The sequence below is a fragment of the Dasypus novemcinctus genome, chromosome 21, assembly GCF_030445035.2.
Source record: "Dasypus novemcinctus isolate mDasNov1 chromosome 21, mDasNov1.1.hap2, whole genome shotgun sequence".
Classification (NCBI taxonomy): domain Eukaryota; kingdom Metazoa; phylum Chordata; class Mammalia; order Cingulata; family Dasypodidae; genus Dasypus; species Dasypus novemcinctus.
The window spans coordinates 6924619-6945633 of record NC_080693.1 but is presented as its reverse complement, the minus strand read 5'-3'; the positions used below and the strand labels follow the sequence as shown (position 1 = coordinate 6945633).

At 39.1% G+C, this 21015-nt stretch overlaps 2 long non-coding RNA genes across 2 annotated transcripts in view; one reads left to right on the top strand and one right to left on the bottom strand.

Moving 5' to 3' along the window:
- Positions 1-21015, bottom strand: part of LOC131274934 (uncharacterized) — a 681981-nt gene that overhangs the window by 22345 nt on the left and 638621 nt on the right. The window lies entirely within an intron of this gene.
- Positions 4692-8536, top strand: LOC139437256 (uncharacterized). The gene is made up of 3 exons (XR_011646991.1): positions 4692-4888; positions 7671-7744; positions 8198-8536. It is a non-coding gene; the product is annotated as an uncharacterized lncRNA (long non-coding RNA).

Here is a 21015-nt window from a genome sequence, read left to right as displayed (position 1 = left end):
TGAAGAGTACTATATTCATTTTCTAGGGCTGCCATACAAAGTACCAAAATTTTGGCCACCTGATAACAAAAAGAATAATACCTAGAAAAGTATTCTACAGCTATGAAGTGCAGAAGTTTGAAATCAATGTCTCTCAGCACCATGCTCCCTCTGGAGGCCCTAGGGGAAGAGTTCTTTGGCTTTCCCTCTCTTGGTGGAGGATGGCAATCTTTGGTGATCCATGGCATGTAGCTGCATGAGTCCAGCCTCTGCCTCCACATTCATATGGCCTTTTCCCTTTACTGTTTCTTTCTGTGTCCCTTCTCATTTTACAAGGACACTAGTCGATTGGGCAAGGAAGCTTGGGAATGGTAGTATATACCTATTTCTACATCAATGTGCTCTCTAGCTAGGGAAATGTTTCATGTTTCTGGGGAGGTTTAATTTTGTTTCCTTTCCCCTTTTAAGTTCCTGAAAACTTGATTGTGAATGCTTGGTATTTACATTTTTTTCTGATCCCTTTTCATTTTTCTTTCTTTGACAGTTACTCAAAGAGTTGGAACTTTATGATAAATTCTTAGTGCCTTACACATAAAATTCTTTTGTCATTTACTTCAAGTATCATTTGAAAATTACCCATTTCCTAGATGCCTTAATCACTCTTTCAATCATTGTGTAGGTGCTGTACAGGAGCACTCCCTGATAAAATATTGGCCAGTTTCTTATTATACCTCTCCTAAATAGTCCTCTCCCAATCCTTTCTCCAACCCTCCTTTCTCCACTAACCCACACAAACACACATACAGCACAGCAAAAAAATGTATTCCATTTAGGTGCTCCCAATATTTGGATCACTACAAAGGCCTCCTAATTCTTCATTCAGAACTCTGTTCAAAGCTAAGTTAGGGTTAATTCCATTACTTGGCAAATATATCAATTTGAGACATTTATAGTAAAGTTAAAAAATAATCCAAAGTGATGTTTTTATGCATTTTGGGACAAAGGATTTCATAAAGAATAAGACCACTATCATTTGTAATTGCTGCTTGTCTTACTTGACTGGGTCTCTATTAACAGTCAGGAAACTCATTCATTCAGAAGAACAGTCATTACACTTAGGCTATCAATAGGAACTCTGACAGCTTTGTCAGAGTCATTCAAAAGGGAGATGATACATAAATAATGTGGCTGTTGTTAAAGCAGGTAAACCTGGAGTGTGGACTCCTGGGTTGGAAACTAGCTGAGTCTTGAGTAGATGTATCTTGAAAGAATATATGCAAATTGATAATAAGCACAAGAAATGATACTCAAAATGATTAATCCTCAAAGAAATGCCAGTCAAAACAACAATGAGATGCCCCTTATAAACAGTAGGATAGCTAATATTTTTAAGAGAAAATAAAATGGAAAATAACAAATATAAGTGAGGCTGTGAATCAACTGGAAGACCCATACATTGGTGGATGGAATGTAAAATGGATCACCCATATGGGGAAGTAGTTTGGCAATCCCTCATTGAGATAAATACAGGATTACCATAGGACCAGCAACCTAACAACTAAGTCTATGTATAAAAAGAATTTAACTTAAAAGAGGGACACAAATAAGTATTTGAAATGTCAGTGCTCATTGCAGCATCATTCAGAATGGCCAAAAGTTTGAAACTACCCAAGTATCCATCAATATGGGAATCAGTAAAAAAAAAAAAAAAAAAAAAAACACCAAAAAAACCAGAAAGCTTATCCATAGAATGGGCCATTACTGAGCCACACAAAGTAAAGAGGTTCTGATGCACACTACTATATGCGATACTTAAAAACATTATACTGAGGAAATAAGGAAGATATGAAAGAAAAATAGCGTATCATTGTACTTATTTGAAAAATAAGAGAAAGCAAGGAGATTAGAGTTTATTACCAGGGGCTAGGGATATGGGAGATTGGGCTTAATCGTTAATGCCTATAGAGTTTTTGTTTCAGGTAATGAGAAAATTTTGGAATTGATTGTTTGATGATGGTAACACTTTGGACATGTAATTAATTGATGGCAGTAAATTAATTGTATAGATAAAAATGGGCAAACTGGCAAATTTTATGTTATGTGGATGTTAACTTGTTGAAAATTTTTAAAAATCCTGTAGAACAGATGAGAAATTCAAAGTCAAAGATCTGTGAGGGAGAAGCAGTATTTCATGATGTCAGTGAGATTCTGGATATTTTGCTGGATTTCAGAATGGATTGGATAAGTATGTTAGCCATATCACTGTATCATATTGTACATCTTAGTACCACTTGTTCATGAACTATTTCTCACTGATTTAGATTCTCTTTAGCTACAAAGCCAAGGATCCTATTTCTGATGCCCATAACTTCCTCTCTTTGGTCTTCTTCTTCCATGAAGTGTGTTTGGGTAACTCCACAGTCCATTTTTCCTGACCACCCAGATGTGCACCTTGTAAGCCCCTGTCTGGGTCAAGCAAAGATCCCTGAATAATATCAGCCATACCCCACTGTACTGACTGTTACTCTGTGTCCCCTTAGCTCCCCTGGAAGACCTGGTGGAGGACCCTCTTCATGACAGGGAGGATGAAGTGGTTCCACCTAATGTTGAGGTAAGGTCATCTGTTTTGGTCTAAGATAGAAATATTCCTTTCTCTTATTTATCCTTTTTAATTGAATAAGTATCATAATATATGATGGTGTGAATTATAGATATCACCCACTGGTCAGGGGAAAGGATATTTGGAAAGGGTCTTTTACCCAAAGATCCCTGAGGAAGAAGGAATTAGAAATGGAGGCACCAGTTTATCTAACATATGGTAGTGGGCTTTTGCTTCCGCACCATTATTCTGCTTGGATTTAAACTTTTGTAACTTCCATCAAAATGGTCTGGAAATTCATTTCCTTCAGGAAACACTTGAGCCATTCCTACATGTACTTTCCATGTTTATTTATGGGACCTTTACTAATGCTTCCTGTCAGTTTTCATAAAATCACCAATACCTGAGAAGACACTACTCAACATCGTAGTAGCCTCATAGTCTTTTCTTTTTTGCAATTGCAGGGCAACTCCAGAGAAAGTGAAAATGGTAGGTATTCTGTGCTAATCCAACATCTGAGGGTAAAATAAAGGTGAAATAAGGAACTTCCATGAAACTTTCAGCTGGGGACATCCTGATCAAAGCATCATGGTGATGATGAAATGGTTTCTGTGAAGGGAATCTGCCCTTGTTACTATAGTCTGTGGTTTTGTCTGTGATCTCTTTAGGTTGTGCAGGTTTTGTATGCATGGTGGTTTCGGGAGTTTAGTGTGTGTTTCTGTGGTGTAATTTTGAGTATGTGTGTATGCATATGGGGGCAACCATGAGCAGTTTCCCAGATGTTATATCACATTTAGACTGGACAATTACCAGGGACAACAGGGACAGTTTTCTCAAATATACCCCATCACTGCTGCATGTTCTATGTACATGAACTTGTTCCACACTCACCAAAGCTGGATCTGGGCTTTGCTTTCTATGACCACAATGCGAATGGAAAACTGAGGTACAAAGGTGAACATCCCAAGCTCTTGCACTGCTAAAGGGAAGGTCCTAAATGGGAACTAGTCATATGTCATCATACTTTGAGTTACAGAACTGAACTTACCACTCAGCCATATGCTTACCATAAACCATGCAAGGGAGTTATAGCATCTGTATATATGCATACACCAGAATTACTTGAGCCTACAAAGAGGCCAAAACTGCCCATCATTATAAAGTAGCCTCAGTGGTTACATGGCCTAGGGCAACTAGCTGTGCTGACTACCACAGACTTTGGTATAATTAGTACCCAAAAGATATAGTAATCACACATGCTAATGAGCAGCTCCAAATTCTGAGAGTCATGAAACATCACATAGGATAACATAATCCATGATAACTTGACTGAGACCACAGCTCAGCAACTTACCTAAAGCAGATAGGCATTGGAAAGATAACTTAGTACATATAACAGCATCATTCCAAAGGACCCAATTAGGTACTCAAATCAAGACTCACACAATAAGGTCTTTGAAAAATAAGAATGCAGATATATCTTGGTTCTTAGCCTGGTGTTCAAAACCCTTGTGGAAACATTCCTAAAGAGCCGCATTTGTGGTTACTGACAATCTATATGTTCCTACATAATTGCTGTCCCATACTTGATGGTCAATGATGCACGGTCAGTATTTCAATGACTACACAGACTTGGTGTGGAAAAGAAAGATGAAGTAAAACCATCTGATTAATAAGTGTTAATATTTAAGTGGTAAGATTTTAGTATTCCCAATCTTCTGTGATATGTTATCTTTATCCCAATGTGTTAGTTAATAAATGCAATAGAATGCATTACATAGAAGGAATCTAGACCACCAAAAACTTTGCTTCTAATCAAGTGTAAATTTCTGTAGGAAAAAAATGGTAATTACAGTGCCAGTATATGTGGTGGAGATTGAATTTATTTGGAGTTGTCCAGAAGGTACTAGCATTTAAGTTGAGATATACTATAAAGAGGAGTGGTGATGGGACTCCGGCATTGAATCATATCATGTTTTTCAGTGCCATTTGTATACTGGGTATGGTCAGGTGGTTTAGGTTGATATTACCTTCAGAGTTAGGGATATATATTTTTGTTTCTTTCTGGCTACTCTCTTTGCATCCATCCTTCATGATGGAAGATGGCCCCACAGCAGTTCTCACCATGCTTGATAAACTACCTCCTCTACACAATTTAGAATCTTGTCCAAGGCTATAAATTTACTTTGAAATTTATGAGAAACACACCAATGTGATGAGTTATTTTGTGTCACCCTAGCAGACCAGGAACAGATGATGGGGACACTTCCAAGTGATTAAGAGGATGAAGAGGTCACATTTAAAGCCAAGGTGAGCATAATAGTTTTTGATCTAAAGTTGATTTCTTGGTCTCTTCCATTGTAATTGATTTCAGATGAGGATGCCTTATTATGAACATGTTAGATGAAATATTCAATTTCCTTGGGGTGGGGAGCATCATGTGGGGGCTCTTCTAACTGATCCAACCTTGAAGAGATCAACCACAAAGGGGAGCAGAAGTTGACAAAGTAGGCTTTTTCTCAGCTACAGTTTTTTTCTCCTTGGATTAAGAATTTGTAAAAAAAAAAAAAAAAATTTGTAATCACCACCCAAATTGAATTTAACCAATGTATATCCAGGAAAAACTCATGCCTTTCCTGATGTGTCTGCTATACTTGCTCATCAGATTTGCTTGATCCCTATTTCACATCTGAATTTCTAATGCTGCAAAGAAAGCAAAAGTCCTTTGCAAAAAGCCAAAACATGTTCTAATCCTCATAAGGTTTTTCTCTAATTGCAGGTGGCCCCAGGAGAAAGTCAAATTGGTACATATCTAGAAAATTACTGAACTGAGATAATTTTGGATTAAACAAGCAGTACATTTACCCTAGGTTTGCCTGGAAAGCCAAGGTGGTTTCAGTTACTGGTGGGAGTGGGGATTGGAGGTATGATTAAACATTAATTCCTCCTGATAGGGAATATGGTCATGTTCTATTGTTCTCTGAGAAGATGTATTCACTTTATTTGTATGGATTTGTGTCTATGGCAGTCATGGAGTGTAATGAGTGAGCCTACGTGGAGGGACTGAGAAGGCGTGTGTTGGGCCATTGCTGTGTGTTTCTCTAAGTGAAGGGTACAACATACACAGGACAACTGTCACTGAAACCTTTCAAAAACATCTTAACATCACCACAGCACATATTGCATAAAATAACCTGTAAAGTCTCACCAGAATCATTCCTGGAATTATGTAAACTCTCCCTATCCTTTACACCCAGATTCTGAGGGACATAAATTAATGACCCAAGATTTCAAATTCCTGAATTGTAGAGACAAGATTTGGACCGAGGCATGTAGCCCCTATACTACTACTCTGAACTACTATTACCTAATCACAGGCATGGGTCACTAGTGGCAATGAAGGAATTACCACTATTTATATATATATGTATGTACCCTAGACAGTTATTAAACATGACACTCATATATTAGATAGTCACAGGGGTCACATAAGACAGATTAGCAGGTGCATTTTACAGGATACTTATTCACAGTTATTAGTGTGAAAAAGACATAGAAAGCCCCACATGTAGCCCCACATGTTGCTGGCAAACTCACAGATTCTCAGACTTGTGAGGGATCAGTAAGACAAGCTTGCCAATCTCTGTCAGTGCTGGGTCACAGCTTGGCATATGGCCCAAGCAGGCAGACAAGGATTGGAGAGATATTTTCATCTATTTAATAATGTTATTACCATAGCTATATAAAAAGGTCATTCTGTGAGCTACCTATTTGAGGAAGAGTAACGAGTAAGAACTCAAATTCCCTCTAAGTCATTAGACTCATGTTCATCATTCTTATTTCAACTTTCCCCTATAGCTAGTATAAAGATTCATGCTCAATCCCTCAATTGATCCTAACTAAATGTCCCACTGTGGGATGGATCATATAAGCATGGAGAGTGACATCACACAATGAATATAAAAAGTAATGAAAAGGAAGATGAAGGAAAAATATCATATGGTGAACATTGGGTACTTTAAAAAATTTTTTTTTTAATTTATTTCTCTCTCCTCCCCCCAGTTGAGTATTATGACAATCCCTGTAATTATCTTTATGACACATGTTAGTGACTCAATACAAAAGAATTACTTGCCTAGAATTAATTCCAGTCAACCAATAAATGAATAAATAAAACACTATACAACAGATTAGTATTGTAGTAGCAGCACTTTGTATTAGTGGAGATGGCATTGATCTTGGAAAGTTCCAAAGGACATTTACAACTTGTCTAGATTCAAAACAGGAAGGGAAAGTGATGGAACTCTGTACATGATTATTGTCTATTTAATACTATTTTTAGATTGAATATATCATGTTGAATTTGGATGTCTTTAGGTACACAGCCAAAAAGTCTTATTTCTCATTAATTTCCTGTTCCTCCTCTGTTTATCATCCTCCTACCATGGAGGATGGCCCAGCAACATATTTTTACAGGCTTATTACCCCTCAGGAGTAAGTGAAAATTGTATGTATTTTTGTGTCACTTTACCTTTTTTAAAAAAAAAATCTAAATGATTTAACTACTAGGGGTTTCATGCTTTCTTTACTGTGGAAAGCATCCTGATTTTACCTTCCATGTGGGCATAAGAAATAGAGGGGTCCTTCTGTTTTAGAGGAAGAAAAATGGCCACATTGTACAGTACTTTTAGCAGTTGTGTTCCCCTTAGGTGGATTGGGTTTTTGTTTATATCCCATGATAGTTGCACACTTTATGTGTATTTAAATGTTCAAAGTTCAACAATAACATTGGGCTTCAAAATGGGCAGGAGGAGTGGTAAGAAACTTTCATTGAACAACATCCCTTTTTAGTAGCTTTGCAGTTTCCTTTTATGGTGCTTTGAGACGTCTTTAGCTACAGTGCCAAGGACTGCTTCCCTTTGTATTGCTGCTCCTCCATGTTGCCATCCTTCTACTCCTTAGCAGCTCACTTAGGCTTGTTGATTTCCTGCCTCCTTGTTATGCTAATCCCTTGTCCAAGTCAAGCGATGCATCATGACTAACCCCAGAGCAACACCCGCAATGTACTCATGCTAGCTTTCTGTCTTCCTAGCTCCCCCTGAGGGCCTGCTGGAGGAACTTCTAAGTGCCAAGGCCATAGAGCACACTCCATTTACGTACATCAAGGTAAGACCAACTTTCTTTATCTGAGATAGAACCATTGCATTCTTGGTTTCTTTCATTTCTAATCCAATTCAGTTATGAAAATTTGACCATATACAATATACATGAGATGTTCAAATGTTTGGTGGGTCAGTGTTCAGTGGGCATCTATTAGGATCTAATCCTAGTTTGAAGGGGGCAATCATAAATGGCAGCATCAGGTTATAAACTATATGGCAGGAGGACATTCTTTAGCAGAAATTTTTTCAACTTGAATTAAGAATTTTGTATGTAGTAATCAAAATGGACTTGAGAGATGCATCATTCAGGACTGCTCATGCCATTCACCTACTTTTGGTTTTCCTTGACTTCATACTTTCCTTCTTGTATTCTAAAGTCACCAAGAGGACACAAGCCTCTTGTAGCAGTATAGATTAAGTTCTGATCCTTACAATGTTATCTTCTCTGTAATTGCAGCCAACCCCAAGACCAAGCAACAATGGTAGGTATTCTGAAGTCATACACTTACTGAGAAAAAAAACAAGATATTAAAAAGCATGGGTCTTCCTTGTTGATTGAGTTTAAAGAGGTTCCTGATGACAACGTCCTTGTGGGAATGAGGATTTGATTGTGGTGAATGAAATGGATAATCCAGGTAAGAACTAGGGTTGTCTTTCTTAAGAAGTTGAGTACTGATTAGTTATTATGTGTTTGTGTGCATGGAAGTGGTGTGTGTTTACATGTGTATGTTTGTGATGTGATTCTCAGGATACACATTTTGATTCTCAATGGGCATGTGTACAAATGTGAGTCCTTTAATGTGTTTTCTGGATTTTTCATGCACCAAACTGCACAATGACTAGTGTCAACTTTCTTTGTAAAAAATCCCATCAATATTTCTTTATGGATAAATATGTATGTCAAATATGATCAAATTATATACTAAATAAGTGTGGCTTGCAATATGCCAAGTATACCCCAACAACTCAAGAATAATCCATCAACACCAAAGAAAATCTTCACGAAGCTCTATAGAGAATAAAATGTGGTATAGAACCCTTCTTACTGGGATGTAATAATATGTCTTAATTTAATAATATCTCCTCTATGTAAGGCTTTACTTATACCTCATAGCATTTTGAATGGTCAGGATGAAAGAAAAGCAGACATACATGTCCATTCATTAACATATGAGACAGGGAAGTTTTGAGAAGGTGAAAAGTCTTCAGAACTGTACATTTGATTAATACAGACCAAAGAACTGGAGATTTTAGGTGCTTTAATCCCTAATCCATGCATTTTCTTCAAGCTTCTTCTGCCTGGCAGAGTCTCTAAAGTTCTACAATGAATTTGCCAACATTTGTAATTTTAGTTCACACAACCAGGGCATCTACAGCAGATTCTAGTTTTTGCAATTTTGCTAAAGCCCAATACCCATTTGTGCTGGTAGCTGTGGTAGGGATGATGCAGAGGGAACATGTTCATCCTCACAAAATGCTCCCCAAGGCAGCAGCCCAGAGTTTAGCACTAGGTCTGTTCTTTGAACTCATCTAAGACAGAGCATGCCCAAAGAGTCATAATTTCAGGGTGACAAGATTGGAGGTGAGTGGTCTACTTTCCAGCTAAATAAGGGAGTGAGAAGTTGAGAGCCAATACCTTCCCCTCCTCTCCCTCTCTTGCAAGCTCTTTGCAATTTCTTGCCAAAGGCCTCAGACTCCAGAGGGGCCTGGGAAGGTCTTAGAACCCAGGGTAGAGAGCTGGGTTTTCCTATGGTAGCCAGCAAGGCCTCAAGAAAGAAGGGAGGGGTAGGAGTACCCCAATCTTTAATAATGTTCCTGTGGATCTTTGTTTTCCTAAAGACTGGCTTGCGGATTGACAGTATGACTCCACTAGTAGCGATGATAATGACAATCCAGGTAGGTTACAATTCTCAAGGAAGGATCCAATGGAGAAGATACCAAGATCAGTAGTTCTAACTGGTGCCTTGGAGTCTATGGAAGGGGGCATGATATTAGAAAGTATAGGAAATATTTATCAGGCCTGCTTTCAACTTTTCATATTTAATAACATAAAAGTAGGAGTTATAATGACCATGAGCTTTGTGTGTGTTGTGTTTTAAATGGACTTTCCATGTATTTTTGTTTAAATTAACTTTCCATAGACTAGTTTTTTCACACCTTTTCAACAGTCTGACAACAAACCTTTGGTTTTCTTTGCTTAGTTTCCTATAGTAACTGATACAAGAGATTGTGGTTTGGATTTAGGTGTTGAACTTTGATGGAGCAGGTCTGTTGGGACAGTCTCTCCCAGGCTCTCACCTGGACCTGGGGCAAGTGTTTTTAGTGCCAGATGGTGCTTCAGAAGTAGGGCCTCATCCTGTGCACTTATGGATCTAGTTTTACTTCCTTCATGTTCCATCCTTACTGTGGATCCTGCTTTAAAGGTTAACCATGGGTTGGAAGCAAAGAAGAACATTTTCTCCAGGCTTACTAAACATGTACCTATGTCCTTGAGAGGTGTGGCTGAAGCACATTCTTGAACTCACTTCTATTTTGCACTTCCTACCCAAATCCAAAATGCCAATTTAGTTTGGAAACCTAAATTTAATTACATCTGAGGACGGTTTGATTCCCGTTGCCCCACAAGAGCTTACAAAGCCCAGTAGGCTTTCTTGAGGACTTGTGTGAATGGGCTGCTGGCTTGTTTCACACACTGGCTCCCAGAGTCCTACTGAGCTGGTGCTCTGGAAATGAGTATGCCCAAATCAGAGCCTTTTGGCAGCAGGGCCAGAGGTTTCCTCCTGCTTTTTGAATTCAGTACTATGGTCAGCAATGCCCTGTTTCTTAAGCAACAACATTCATTTCTCTCCCTGTGCCTTTCCTCAGGCTTCTCAAAGCACCCAAGCTACCTAGGCCCAAGAAGGCTTGATGAAACCTAGAAGGCTCAATTCATTTAAATGGCCACACACTCTACACGAGGCTATTATCACGTTTGCAAGATAAGGGAATGTAGACAAGTTACTTCACTTCTAATTTCATGTTAATCCTCTCTAAATCACTTTTCTGGGAGATTATGGAGATGTTGAGAGGACAGAATGTTTGCTACACACCTAAAGTCATACCAGACACTTCAAAAATCACTTGATTTGTGGGGTTGTTAGTAGCTCTCTTCCACAAGATCTGATTCAACTCCAGATCCCGAGCCTTATATCTGGAATTGGTTGAATTGGTAATTGGTCAGTCTATTGATTGGAGAGGGTGGCATGATACACTTGATCATTCCTCTATGTTCTCATAAAGAAGAACAATGTGAATGTAAGACAAGGAAGAATGAAGGATATAAGCAATATTGGTAGAGGGAAGAGGGGCAGGGAAGTTCTGAGGCAAGATGATGGAAAGGAAACCAATATCATGCCTAGCAAGACATAGAGAATATGACTGCCTTCTTTGAGGACAAGGAGGAAATGGGCATTCCTCCCCAAAATTATAGTATGAGATCTCATAAATGGACCCTGTAGACCTTATGCCAACCCAACGAGGGCACAGGAGATGCTATCGAGGCCCAAAGAAAGTTGGGAGTGATGCAGACAATTGGGTGCCAAGTTCAGGTCATGTTATGACAAAAACGTAGGGGCTCTAATTCTCCCCTGGACCCTAACTTTCTCCTTTCCTTTTGCAAAGTCACCCTATCATGGTCACTGCAATGATCCACTCAGAAGCATGTTTTTCAGACTCAGAAGAGTCAGACATAGAGAATGGCAATGTGCATGTAATTTATTTTCTCTTCTTACCTAATTTTAAAAGCTTCCTATTTGTTATTTGTAAGCATTTCTTTGTAGCTCTTCTCTTTCCCCCTCCTTTCACAATTGCCATCTCAAAGGTCCTGGAAGCCTCCAGGAAGGTGAGGTTATACAACTGACAGTGTTTTTAAAATGTTTTTCCACCTTCTTCACCTACTCTATTTTAACATTGCATGGATTTCCAACCCTACTATGCACCATAAATCAACTGGTGTATCCCTGAATGGCCTAGGCAAGAAGTTGTGTTGAAGTCTGAAGCATTGGCTCATACCATGAGGGGTTGGCCCCTGGGAGGTTTGTTCTGGGATGGACTCTCCTTTGACTGCCATGTTCCTCCACATATGGCTCTGTAAATGCAAGTGTGTTCTGTACCTTGCAGCTGTCTACACTCTGGGGAGGAGGAGTCTGTTTACATCAACCTTATTTTGCGGGAATGCACAGAAGGAATCAATGATGTAAAAAGAGAGGAAGAAGAGGGAGAAGAAATGTTAGTGTGGAGTGGGTAGGATGAAGAGGGAAGGGAAACAAGTTGACATGCACTCCAGTGATTCCTTTCTTTGACACTTCAGGAAATTCAGCGTTCATGAGGAGCTTACTGGAGTGCCTGAAACTGTGTGTGTATATGGAGGTGGAGATAAGAATCGGATGGGGACAATGAGCACAGGCAAGTGAAGGGTGCCCTGAGAACCTCTCCCTATGAGTAGAAATGCTTTCCATGTAAGCTCTAAGGCTGATCAGCTATGCCTTCCCATGGCTCCTTAATTTGTAGGAGATGACTCTAGCCCTGTTCAGGACCAAAGTTTGCCCTCCCAATCCACTTAAGGTCTACCAAGATCCTCCCCTCTTTTTTACTGAGTGTGATGGGTGCTGTTGAGTGACCTAGATTGCCACCAATTCTCATGGGGAAAAGGTATGTTAGCCTGTGTTAGTTTGCCAGGGCTGCTTTATCTAATACCAGTGATTGACTGGGGTAAACAAAGGAATTGACAGTCTCACAATTTAGGAGGTAGAAGCAAAATCTAGGTGTCAGCATGATGATGCTTTCCCTGATGCTGATGGCAGCATGCCAGCAATACATAACTCACCCTCTGCCTCCATCACCTGATCATCTGTCTTCATCTGTCTAGTCTTCCTCTCTGTGGAAGGACTCCAAGCATATAGGATTAAGGTCACCCAGATTCAGGTTGGCCTCCCCTTCACTAGTAAGACTTCTGATGACCCTATTCACAGATGAGTTCACATCCATAGGCAGGCAGGTGAGGATGAAAGCATGACTTTATGGCTGCACCTTATTCAATCCAGAACCAGAACAATGGGATCCCTCTCATGCAAAAAGGGTAGCTATTGAGGCCCTGTTTTCTATCTCAGTGGGGCCTGAGTCACAGCTGCCCAAGCCTTGGTGCTCTGAGCCTCTGTAGTTTCTTCCCACATCCCACTTTAGCTCACACATACTTTCTCAAGCTGTACTTCTTTAGAATTCATTCATGTATGTAGAATTTAAACAAAAACAAAGTAAATGCCCCTGCAGAGCTTGTATGGGATGAGAAAAGCAGAGAGGATTACATGTTACTAAAGTCCCCTTATTTATTTTGTAGTATTTAAGTAATAACTCTTATTAGATTATGATGAGTGTTTTGTAATACTTACATGTTGGAATACCTTAATGTAAGAAAATATATGATTTTGGCATCACAGTCACTTTATATTAAAATGGATGGCACAGTAACCTTGGTGTTTGATTTAGAATGAAACTGTTTATTAGGAAAAGAGCTCCAGGAATCTGTCCTTTTTCAATATGAGGCTTTCATCATTGGATGCTGTTGAGGATCAGGGTGGAGGGAGCAAGGTTATCACTTCCATGCCTCTCCCTTCAGATTTCCTGCCCCTTAAGCAGCCCAGGGAGATGGGACTCTGCCTTTTCTTTCTAGAGGACTTGAGCCCGCCTTTTCCTCTGTATCAGTTTCATTCTTCAGAGGACAATCACCTGAAAGGTGTCCTATCTAACAATCAGGTCACAGCCCTTTGCTTGGAAATTTAGAGACACTCTTAGTCATAGACTGTGCCCTATGCAGACAATAGCAATAGGAGATCAGTCCCTTTGGATCTGGCTCCTGGGATATCATGGACGAAAGATCATCTCTCCAGGGTCAGTCTGAGATACCTTTTGAGTCCTGCAACCCACCTCAGGGAAACCCAAGCTCCTACCATCTCTGTGCCACACCAGTGATTCCAGATCCCATATTTGCGTTGCAGATCCTATGACTGACTGCTACAAAGATATTGAGCTGGAGGCCTCAGCCTGAAGCTGAGTAGAACTGGAGATCTTACGGCATTTGGAGACCCTTATGTGCTCACCCTTCTATTCCATTCTGAATAAACAGTTAAGTGGCACCTTAGTTTTTAATCCAAAGACTTAGGTTAAGTCTTAGAAATAGGTTTTACTTTTAATTTTATGTTATATTAAACATTTGTATCTTTACTAGTTATATTTATATTCCTTAATTAATTAATTAATTAATTATACAGGTAAGTACCCAAAACAATGATAGAGCTATATGAATTATAATATCTGGTCTCCCTATTGGCTCCCACCAAGGTCAAATACTCACTCATAGAAACCTCATTGAGTGTTAATTGAATAAATAACTGCAAACTGACATCTTATCTTATGTCCTCCTGTCAATGGGTTTTTGAAATTTACTTTCCTGAAATCTGTCTAGTTACCTGGAATGGGTCATGCCAAAAATACTCATCTTGGTCTAGCAGGATAACTTGAATTTTGGGACCTTTTTCACTTACATTTCAGTGTTGCTGTGTATAAAACCATGATTCACATTTCTTTCCACAAATGTTACCCCATTTGCGTCTGGCACAAAATCTTGTTCTCCAAAACACCGATGAGATTCTAATTACTTCACATAATATGAGTATAAGTGTTTTCACATTTGTTAACCTGGTTAATTTCCTAGAATATCCCTTGCTTTTAATCCTTCCGAATCAGTGCTCGGCATGAACTTCTGACATGCAGCTTCAAAGAATTTCATTCCAGAGAAAAACAAATGATAATTTTTAGCATTTGTTTCAAGTCTTTGCTTTGGTTTTCTGGCTCAGACACTCCAGTGTTCAGATATTGGGCCACCTATGCCATTCTTCATTCTTCTACTTTTTTTCCCCCAAATCTTTAACATTCTCTACAAAATTTCTTTTCAATGCCTTCTACTTTTCACTTTTGCTTTCTACGTAAGCATTTCTGGTTACCCTATTTATTGTGCATTACATTTCAAATTTGTACTGATACTTTCCCATTTTTTAAAATTTTCTGATGTCTTCCCAATCATTTTTCTTTTTTTAATTTATGACATCTTACCATGTATTGTCTCATTTTCTAAATGCCTTTTACCTACTTTTTTCCTTCTTTATTTTCTTTTAATGTTACATTCAATAAATATGAGGTCCCCATATACCCTGCCCCCCCCTACCCCACTCCTCCCACATCAACCTCTTCCATCATCCTGGCACATTCACGTACTTTTGAGAAAGTATATTTCAGGGCATAATGTACATAATAAAGAAGACCTTTTATTCATTCATTGTGGTTACCCTGTATTCCTTTTCTCCCTAAATTACTTTGTTACATGAAAATAACATGATTTTTTTTCTCTTGGTATTCATATGATTAGAAAAAATTATAGACAGAAGTGTGATTCAAATTAGCTTCCCCACTTTCCCAAGAACAGAGATAAGCGTGTCTTTCTAGATTTTTTTGTGAAATGTTTTAAAGTATAAAATCTTTATTCCTGGTATTTCCAGATGCTTCAATTCTACCATTCTTAAAAATGGGACTTTGCTCTCATCACCTCTATTGCTCCTATCATTTTCTTTCTTCATCTGACTAGTGAATATTCCCTCTTTCTTTCTTTTCTTTCTTTCTTTCTTTTCTTTCTTTCTTTCTTTCTTTCTTTCTTTCTTTCTTTCTTTCTTTCTTTCTTTCTTTCTTTCTTTCTTTCTTTCTTTCTTTCTTTCTTTCTTTTTCTTTCTCTTCCTTTTGCCCCACCCCACCCCACCCTGCCCCACCCTGCCCCGGTTGTCTGTTTTCTGTGTCTATTTGCTGTGTCTTCTTTCTTTGTCCACATCTGTTGTTGTCAGTGACATGGGAATCTGTGTTTCTTTTTGTTGTGTAATCTTGTGTCAGCTCTCCATGTGTGTGGCGCCATTCTTGGGTAGACTGTACTTTCTTTTGCGCTCTCCTTATGGGGTACACTCCTTGCACATGGGGCTCCCCTATGCGGGGGACACCCCTGTGTGGCACGGCACTCCTTGCACGCATCAGCACTGCATGTGGGCCAGCTCCACACGGGTTAAGGAGGCCCGGGGTTTGAACTGTAGACCTCACATGTGGTAGATAGATGCACTAACCACTGGGCCAAGTCTGCTTTCCCTATTCCTTTTCATATATACTCTTTACCTGAAGTGAAACATCTTTTACCATATTGCCAAAATCTAGTCATTTTCTATAAATGTCCACATATGTTGAAAATTAATTATCTGTAAGATATTTTCCATTAGATGTCTTGGATTGTATTTCATTTCTGAATTATTTTTGAATATTTATCTTTATTTTATTTCTATAATCATTAGCTTTTAGTTATATTTCTTTTACACAGAAATTTCTTTTTATACTTCATATTTGAGTCATTTGAATTCAGAATTATTAATTTTCTCTCTGGTTTTAAACCAATATTCATACATATTTGGTGTTAGCAATGGCAGTTCATATTCAGTTAATTTTAAAAAGTTCTGTTGCTTTAGATTCACAATAACATAGGCTCACCGTCATTCATATCAGATCTGCAATATTACCACCATATGGCTTTATACTTATCATCAGACACATACATCAGCATCCCCCAATGTAATAGTTCTATTTCCCGTGGTCTCCAAGGATGTCCTTAATACTTGTCTTTCCTCCATTAAAAGTAATGTTTTATAAATAACATATAGAAAGATAAAGTTCATTTAGTATGGTTGACTGAATTTTAAAATTTAAGAATACATAAAAGACACTGCAGGCATATTCTACCATGATCTTATTATGAAAGTGGGACACTTGTACGTTATTAAGAATTACATTCTTCAAAACCATAAAAATGTAGGTCTCCTACAATTAACTCACATTCCAGGATTTCTGAAGTGCACTCACAGCCTTCCTATAAACTGGGGACTTTCTGCTGCTCACTGAGTGGAGGATCATTTGTGGAAGTCATTCCATTCTCTTCACAGCTGCGTCTGTATAATCCACTGCGAACATTATATTCAATTGTGAAATAGTGAAAGTTTTTCCCATGACAGCAAGATAAATTAGTTCACTTTCATCACTGCTATGCAGCATTGTACTGGAGGTTCTACCCAGAGAAATTGGGCAAGAAAAAAGAAAATCATCCAAATTGGAACTGAAGAAAGCTATCCTAATACACAGATGACGTAATTCTTTAAATAGATAATCTCAAAGAATCCACAACAATATTACTGGAACAAATAAAGACATTAAGCAAACTTGCATTGTATGAGATATACACACAAAAGTCAGTTCTGTTTATATAGTATGATAAAAAATATCCGAGATGGAATTTTTTAAAATATCCATTCAATTACTATTTAACAAATAAAATATCTAGGAATGAATTTATTGAAAGGGTGAAGCACTTGAACAAGAGCAATCATACCTGAATGAAACTGAAGAAGACTTAAACAAATGGTAAGACATCCATTTTTCATGGGAAGTAAGACTAAATATTGTTCTAATACCAATACTACTCACAGAGAACTACAGATTCAAGATAATAGTTATAAACATCCCAGCAGACTTTTTTTTACAAAAATGGAAAGACCAATGCTTACATTTACATGGCATCAATAAGTGGCTAGACTACATAAAACAAACATCTTTATGGTGAGATTGGGGTCCATTAATTTATGTAACAGGAGGAGGGCTTTTGTTGCAATCTGGCTGATTTAGATATGTAGGAATTTGTGGGATACTCTGAGGAATATTGGGGTTCACAGAAAAGAGGTTATAATTCTCCCTCTTAATGGATGGACATCATTTTCCTGTAATTCTCAAGGGAACTCAGAGGCAAAGATGTAGAATATCTCTGAGAACAGAACTGTGTCTTTCCTTTGGGGAATTTTCCTTCACTCTTGTTGCAGTCTCGGGTTTCAGAAGGAAATAGTGTTCTCTGAAATAATTCACCATGTCCCCTCCTCTATATCCCTAAATCAGAGGGTCTACAGTGAGTTAAGCATGAACAAGGGTATGAAAATTCATTCAAAATAAGTAGTGACCAGTAAAATTCACATGAAAATGAGAAAGTCTCATTGACACACCTTTCAGAAGATTTAACTGAAGAAGGATTTGGGGAAGGTGTATATACAAGGCTGCTCAAAGAGTGGTTCCAGTCTTTAGTCAGGGAGACAAATGTTGACAACTTCTAGAGAAGTTCTCATATCAGTGATTGTACTTCTCAGCCCCAGAATTCGTAGTTCAGTTGATTTTATACTTTTACCTCTTTACTGATATTCTCTATTTACTGAGACATTCTCAGATTTTCCTTTTATTCATTAAGCATATTAAAAATTTGGGGCAAGATGGTGGCTGCGTGAGCTTGCCTGGTAGTGTCTCTGCAGGGGGCGGCTGGGCAGCGTTGAAGGCTCTTTAGGACCGCGCTGTTTCGGGGATTTTTGCTGGTTGGAAGGTGTCTGGACGTCAATTCAGTGGGAAGGTAACAGAGAGGATACGTCTATAATATATAAACGGAGATCCCAACTGGGCGCGGGAAGTTCCCTCCTTGAGTGGGCGGAGCCACCGTAGCGGGCGCTCTTGCAGCTCTGGAGCCGTGGCGGCCAGGGTTTTTGGTTTTTTTTCCCTCTTTCTGGAGGCTTTGCGGTGCTGAGAAATTCGCGGATACTGGGCTGGCTGGTGAGGGATTGTTGGGACAAGACTCCTTAGAAGATTGATTTGGGGAGACAGACGGTGTTTTCTTGTGAAGTGGGGGACGTTTTAGTCGCCGGACAGGGGGGGAAGCGCTTCCGCCTGGAGCCCCATCCCCACAGGTCCGGCTGCCGATCTGCAATGGAATTGGATTTTGAGCAATAAGGGGACACAATTGGGAGACTGTTGTAGGGTGCAGTGAGGGAGGAGGACACGTCTGGAAGCTGATTGGGGCATATTTTGCGAAGTTTGGGATTTCGGATCTTAGAGTCTGTTTTCCGCGTTTCCAGCTGAAGCCCACTCCACCCGGTGCGGCTTGGAATCTGGGTCATTGAACTGGCCGTGGTGTAGAGGCGCCCTCAAGTGGCCGTTGCGTGGGAGCACAGGGAGCGAGCTGTCCAAAGGCTGATACCCTGAGGAGTAGGTGAATTTCAAGGATTAGACATTCAATTTAGAATTCGCGGATCTGGCTTCCCCCACGGGGCTGGCACCCAGCTATGGGGATCCCTGAGGGCTGTGTTGCACTGCGGGGCTCCTAAGCTTTCCGTGGACCAGATTTGAGGTTCCCAGGTCTGGGTCCCCTGGACTCTGGCGGTCCACACCCCAGACTCACACCTCTTGAGTCTTCAGTGTCTCAGACTTTCCACCCCTGAATCCATCACGCTCTGGGGTCTACCTGGGATCCTTGAGTGCTTTGGACCTTAACGTTTGTGTTTTATCTATATTGGTTCACATTGTTTTGTTTTTATTTTCACTTTATCTTATTTTTTACTCTTTTTGACGCCCTGATTGCTAATATTGCATTATCCCCTAGTCTTTTCTCCTAGCGTGTCCCCCAAAGTCCTTTTTTTTTTATATACAGTTATTTAGGGGTTTTTTTGGTTGTTGTTTTAGATAGTGTTGCAATTGTGACACGTGTATACCTGTATCACTCTTCCCCCTATCTGTTCCCCACCGTTTGCTTATCCTCTTTTTCTTTCTTCCTTTCTTCTTGTCTTTCTTTTTTTCTTTATTATAATTAGTTTTTTTTTTTCGGTTTTCTCTTTCCCTCTTGTCCCTTGTTTTCCACTTATTTTATTTTAATTCAAGTACACAATAGGTGCTACAGGGAACACCTCACATTTGCTGGGTTTTCCCATCCTCCACTGCCTCATTTCTGTGTGAACTGATTTAGGTTACCTACACTATCCCCCTTCCCCTGCATCTTGATATCCACTATCATCTACTGTCTCTACTATATTCCAACCCCCACCTCCCATTCTTTGATCCACAAAGTGTCTAACTCTTAATTTCTAATACCTTTGCTCTGTTTTCTGTCTGTTATCCACTCTTGAAACTATTACCTTTCTTTTCTTTTTCCCTCTCTCATGAAAACAATAGCTTTGTAGTTCATACCATATTCCGCCCATATTCAGTCATCTACTTCATAAAAGGTACTCTACCTACAGCTATAACTCTGTACAATCTACATGAATCTAACCTCCATCCTCCCAGATCTCATATTCTTGCTTTGTTAACATACATTACTAATACTACTTTACACTTTTCCCTTGCTGACACAATTGCCTTTCCCCAACACTAATACTTTCTTCTAAAGTGAACTTAACCAACAACAAGTAACTTGAATAAGAAGAAAAAAGTGACAAAGAGAAGATATAACACCTATGCAAAAATAACAACTAATTAACCTCCAAAAGCAGACAAAGAAGCTAAGGAACTGATTAAATTTGTCAAAATAAAGAGATGACCAGAAAGCAACAAAAATCTACAAACCAAACCAATAATCAGGAAAACATGACTGAATCCAATCAACAAACCAATAATCACGAAGGGGAGCAAAACTTGGCACAAGCAATGAAAGAACTCAGAACATTTATCACCGACAAATTTGATGCAGTAATGAAAGAGGTTAACAACATGAAGACATCACTTGGAGGGGAAATTGCAGACATACGCAAAAACATAACAGATATGATGGGAATGAACACCACAGTTCAAGAAATCAAAAATACACTTGCAGCAAATATCAGCAGACTAGAAGAGACAGAGCAGAGAATTAGTGATGTGGAAGACAGTACATCAGAAATCAAACAGATAGTAGAAGGGGTCAATAAGAAGATAGAAAAAATCCAATTAGGATTTAGGGACCTGAATGACAATGCAAAATGCTCAAACATACGTATTATAGGCATTCAAGAAGGTGAAAAGAAGGGAAAGGGGTCAGAAGGAGTGTTGCAGGAAATAATGGCTGAAAACTTCCCAAATCTACTGAAAGAGACAGATGTACATATCCAAGAAGCACAGCGCACTCCACAAGTCATAAACCACAACAGACCCACCCCAAGACATATACTTATCAAATTATCCAAAGCTCAAGACAAAGACAAAATCCTAAAAGCAGCAAGAGAAAAGAAAACCATCACATACAAGGGAAGCTCAATTAGATTAAGTGCTGATTTCTCTTCTGAAACCATGGAGGCAAGAAGACAGTGGTATGATATAGTCAAG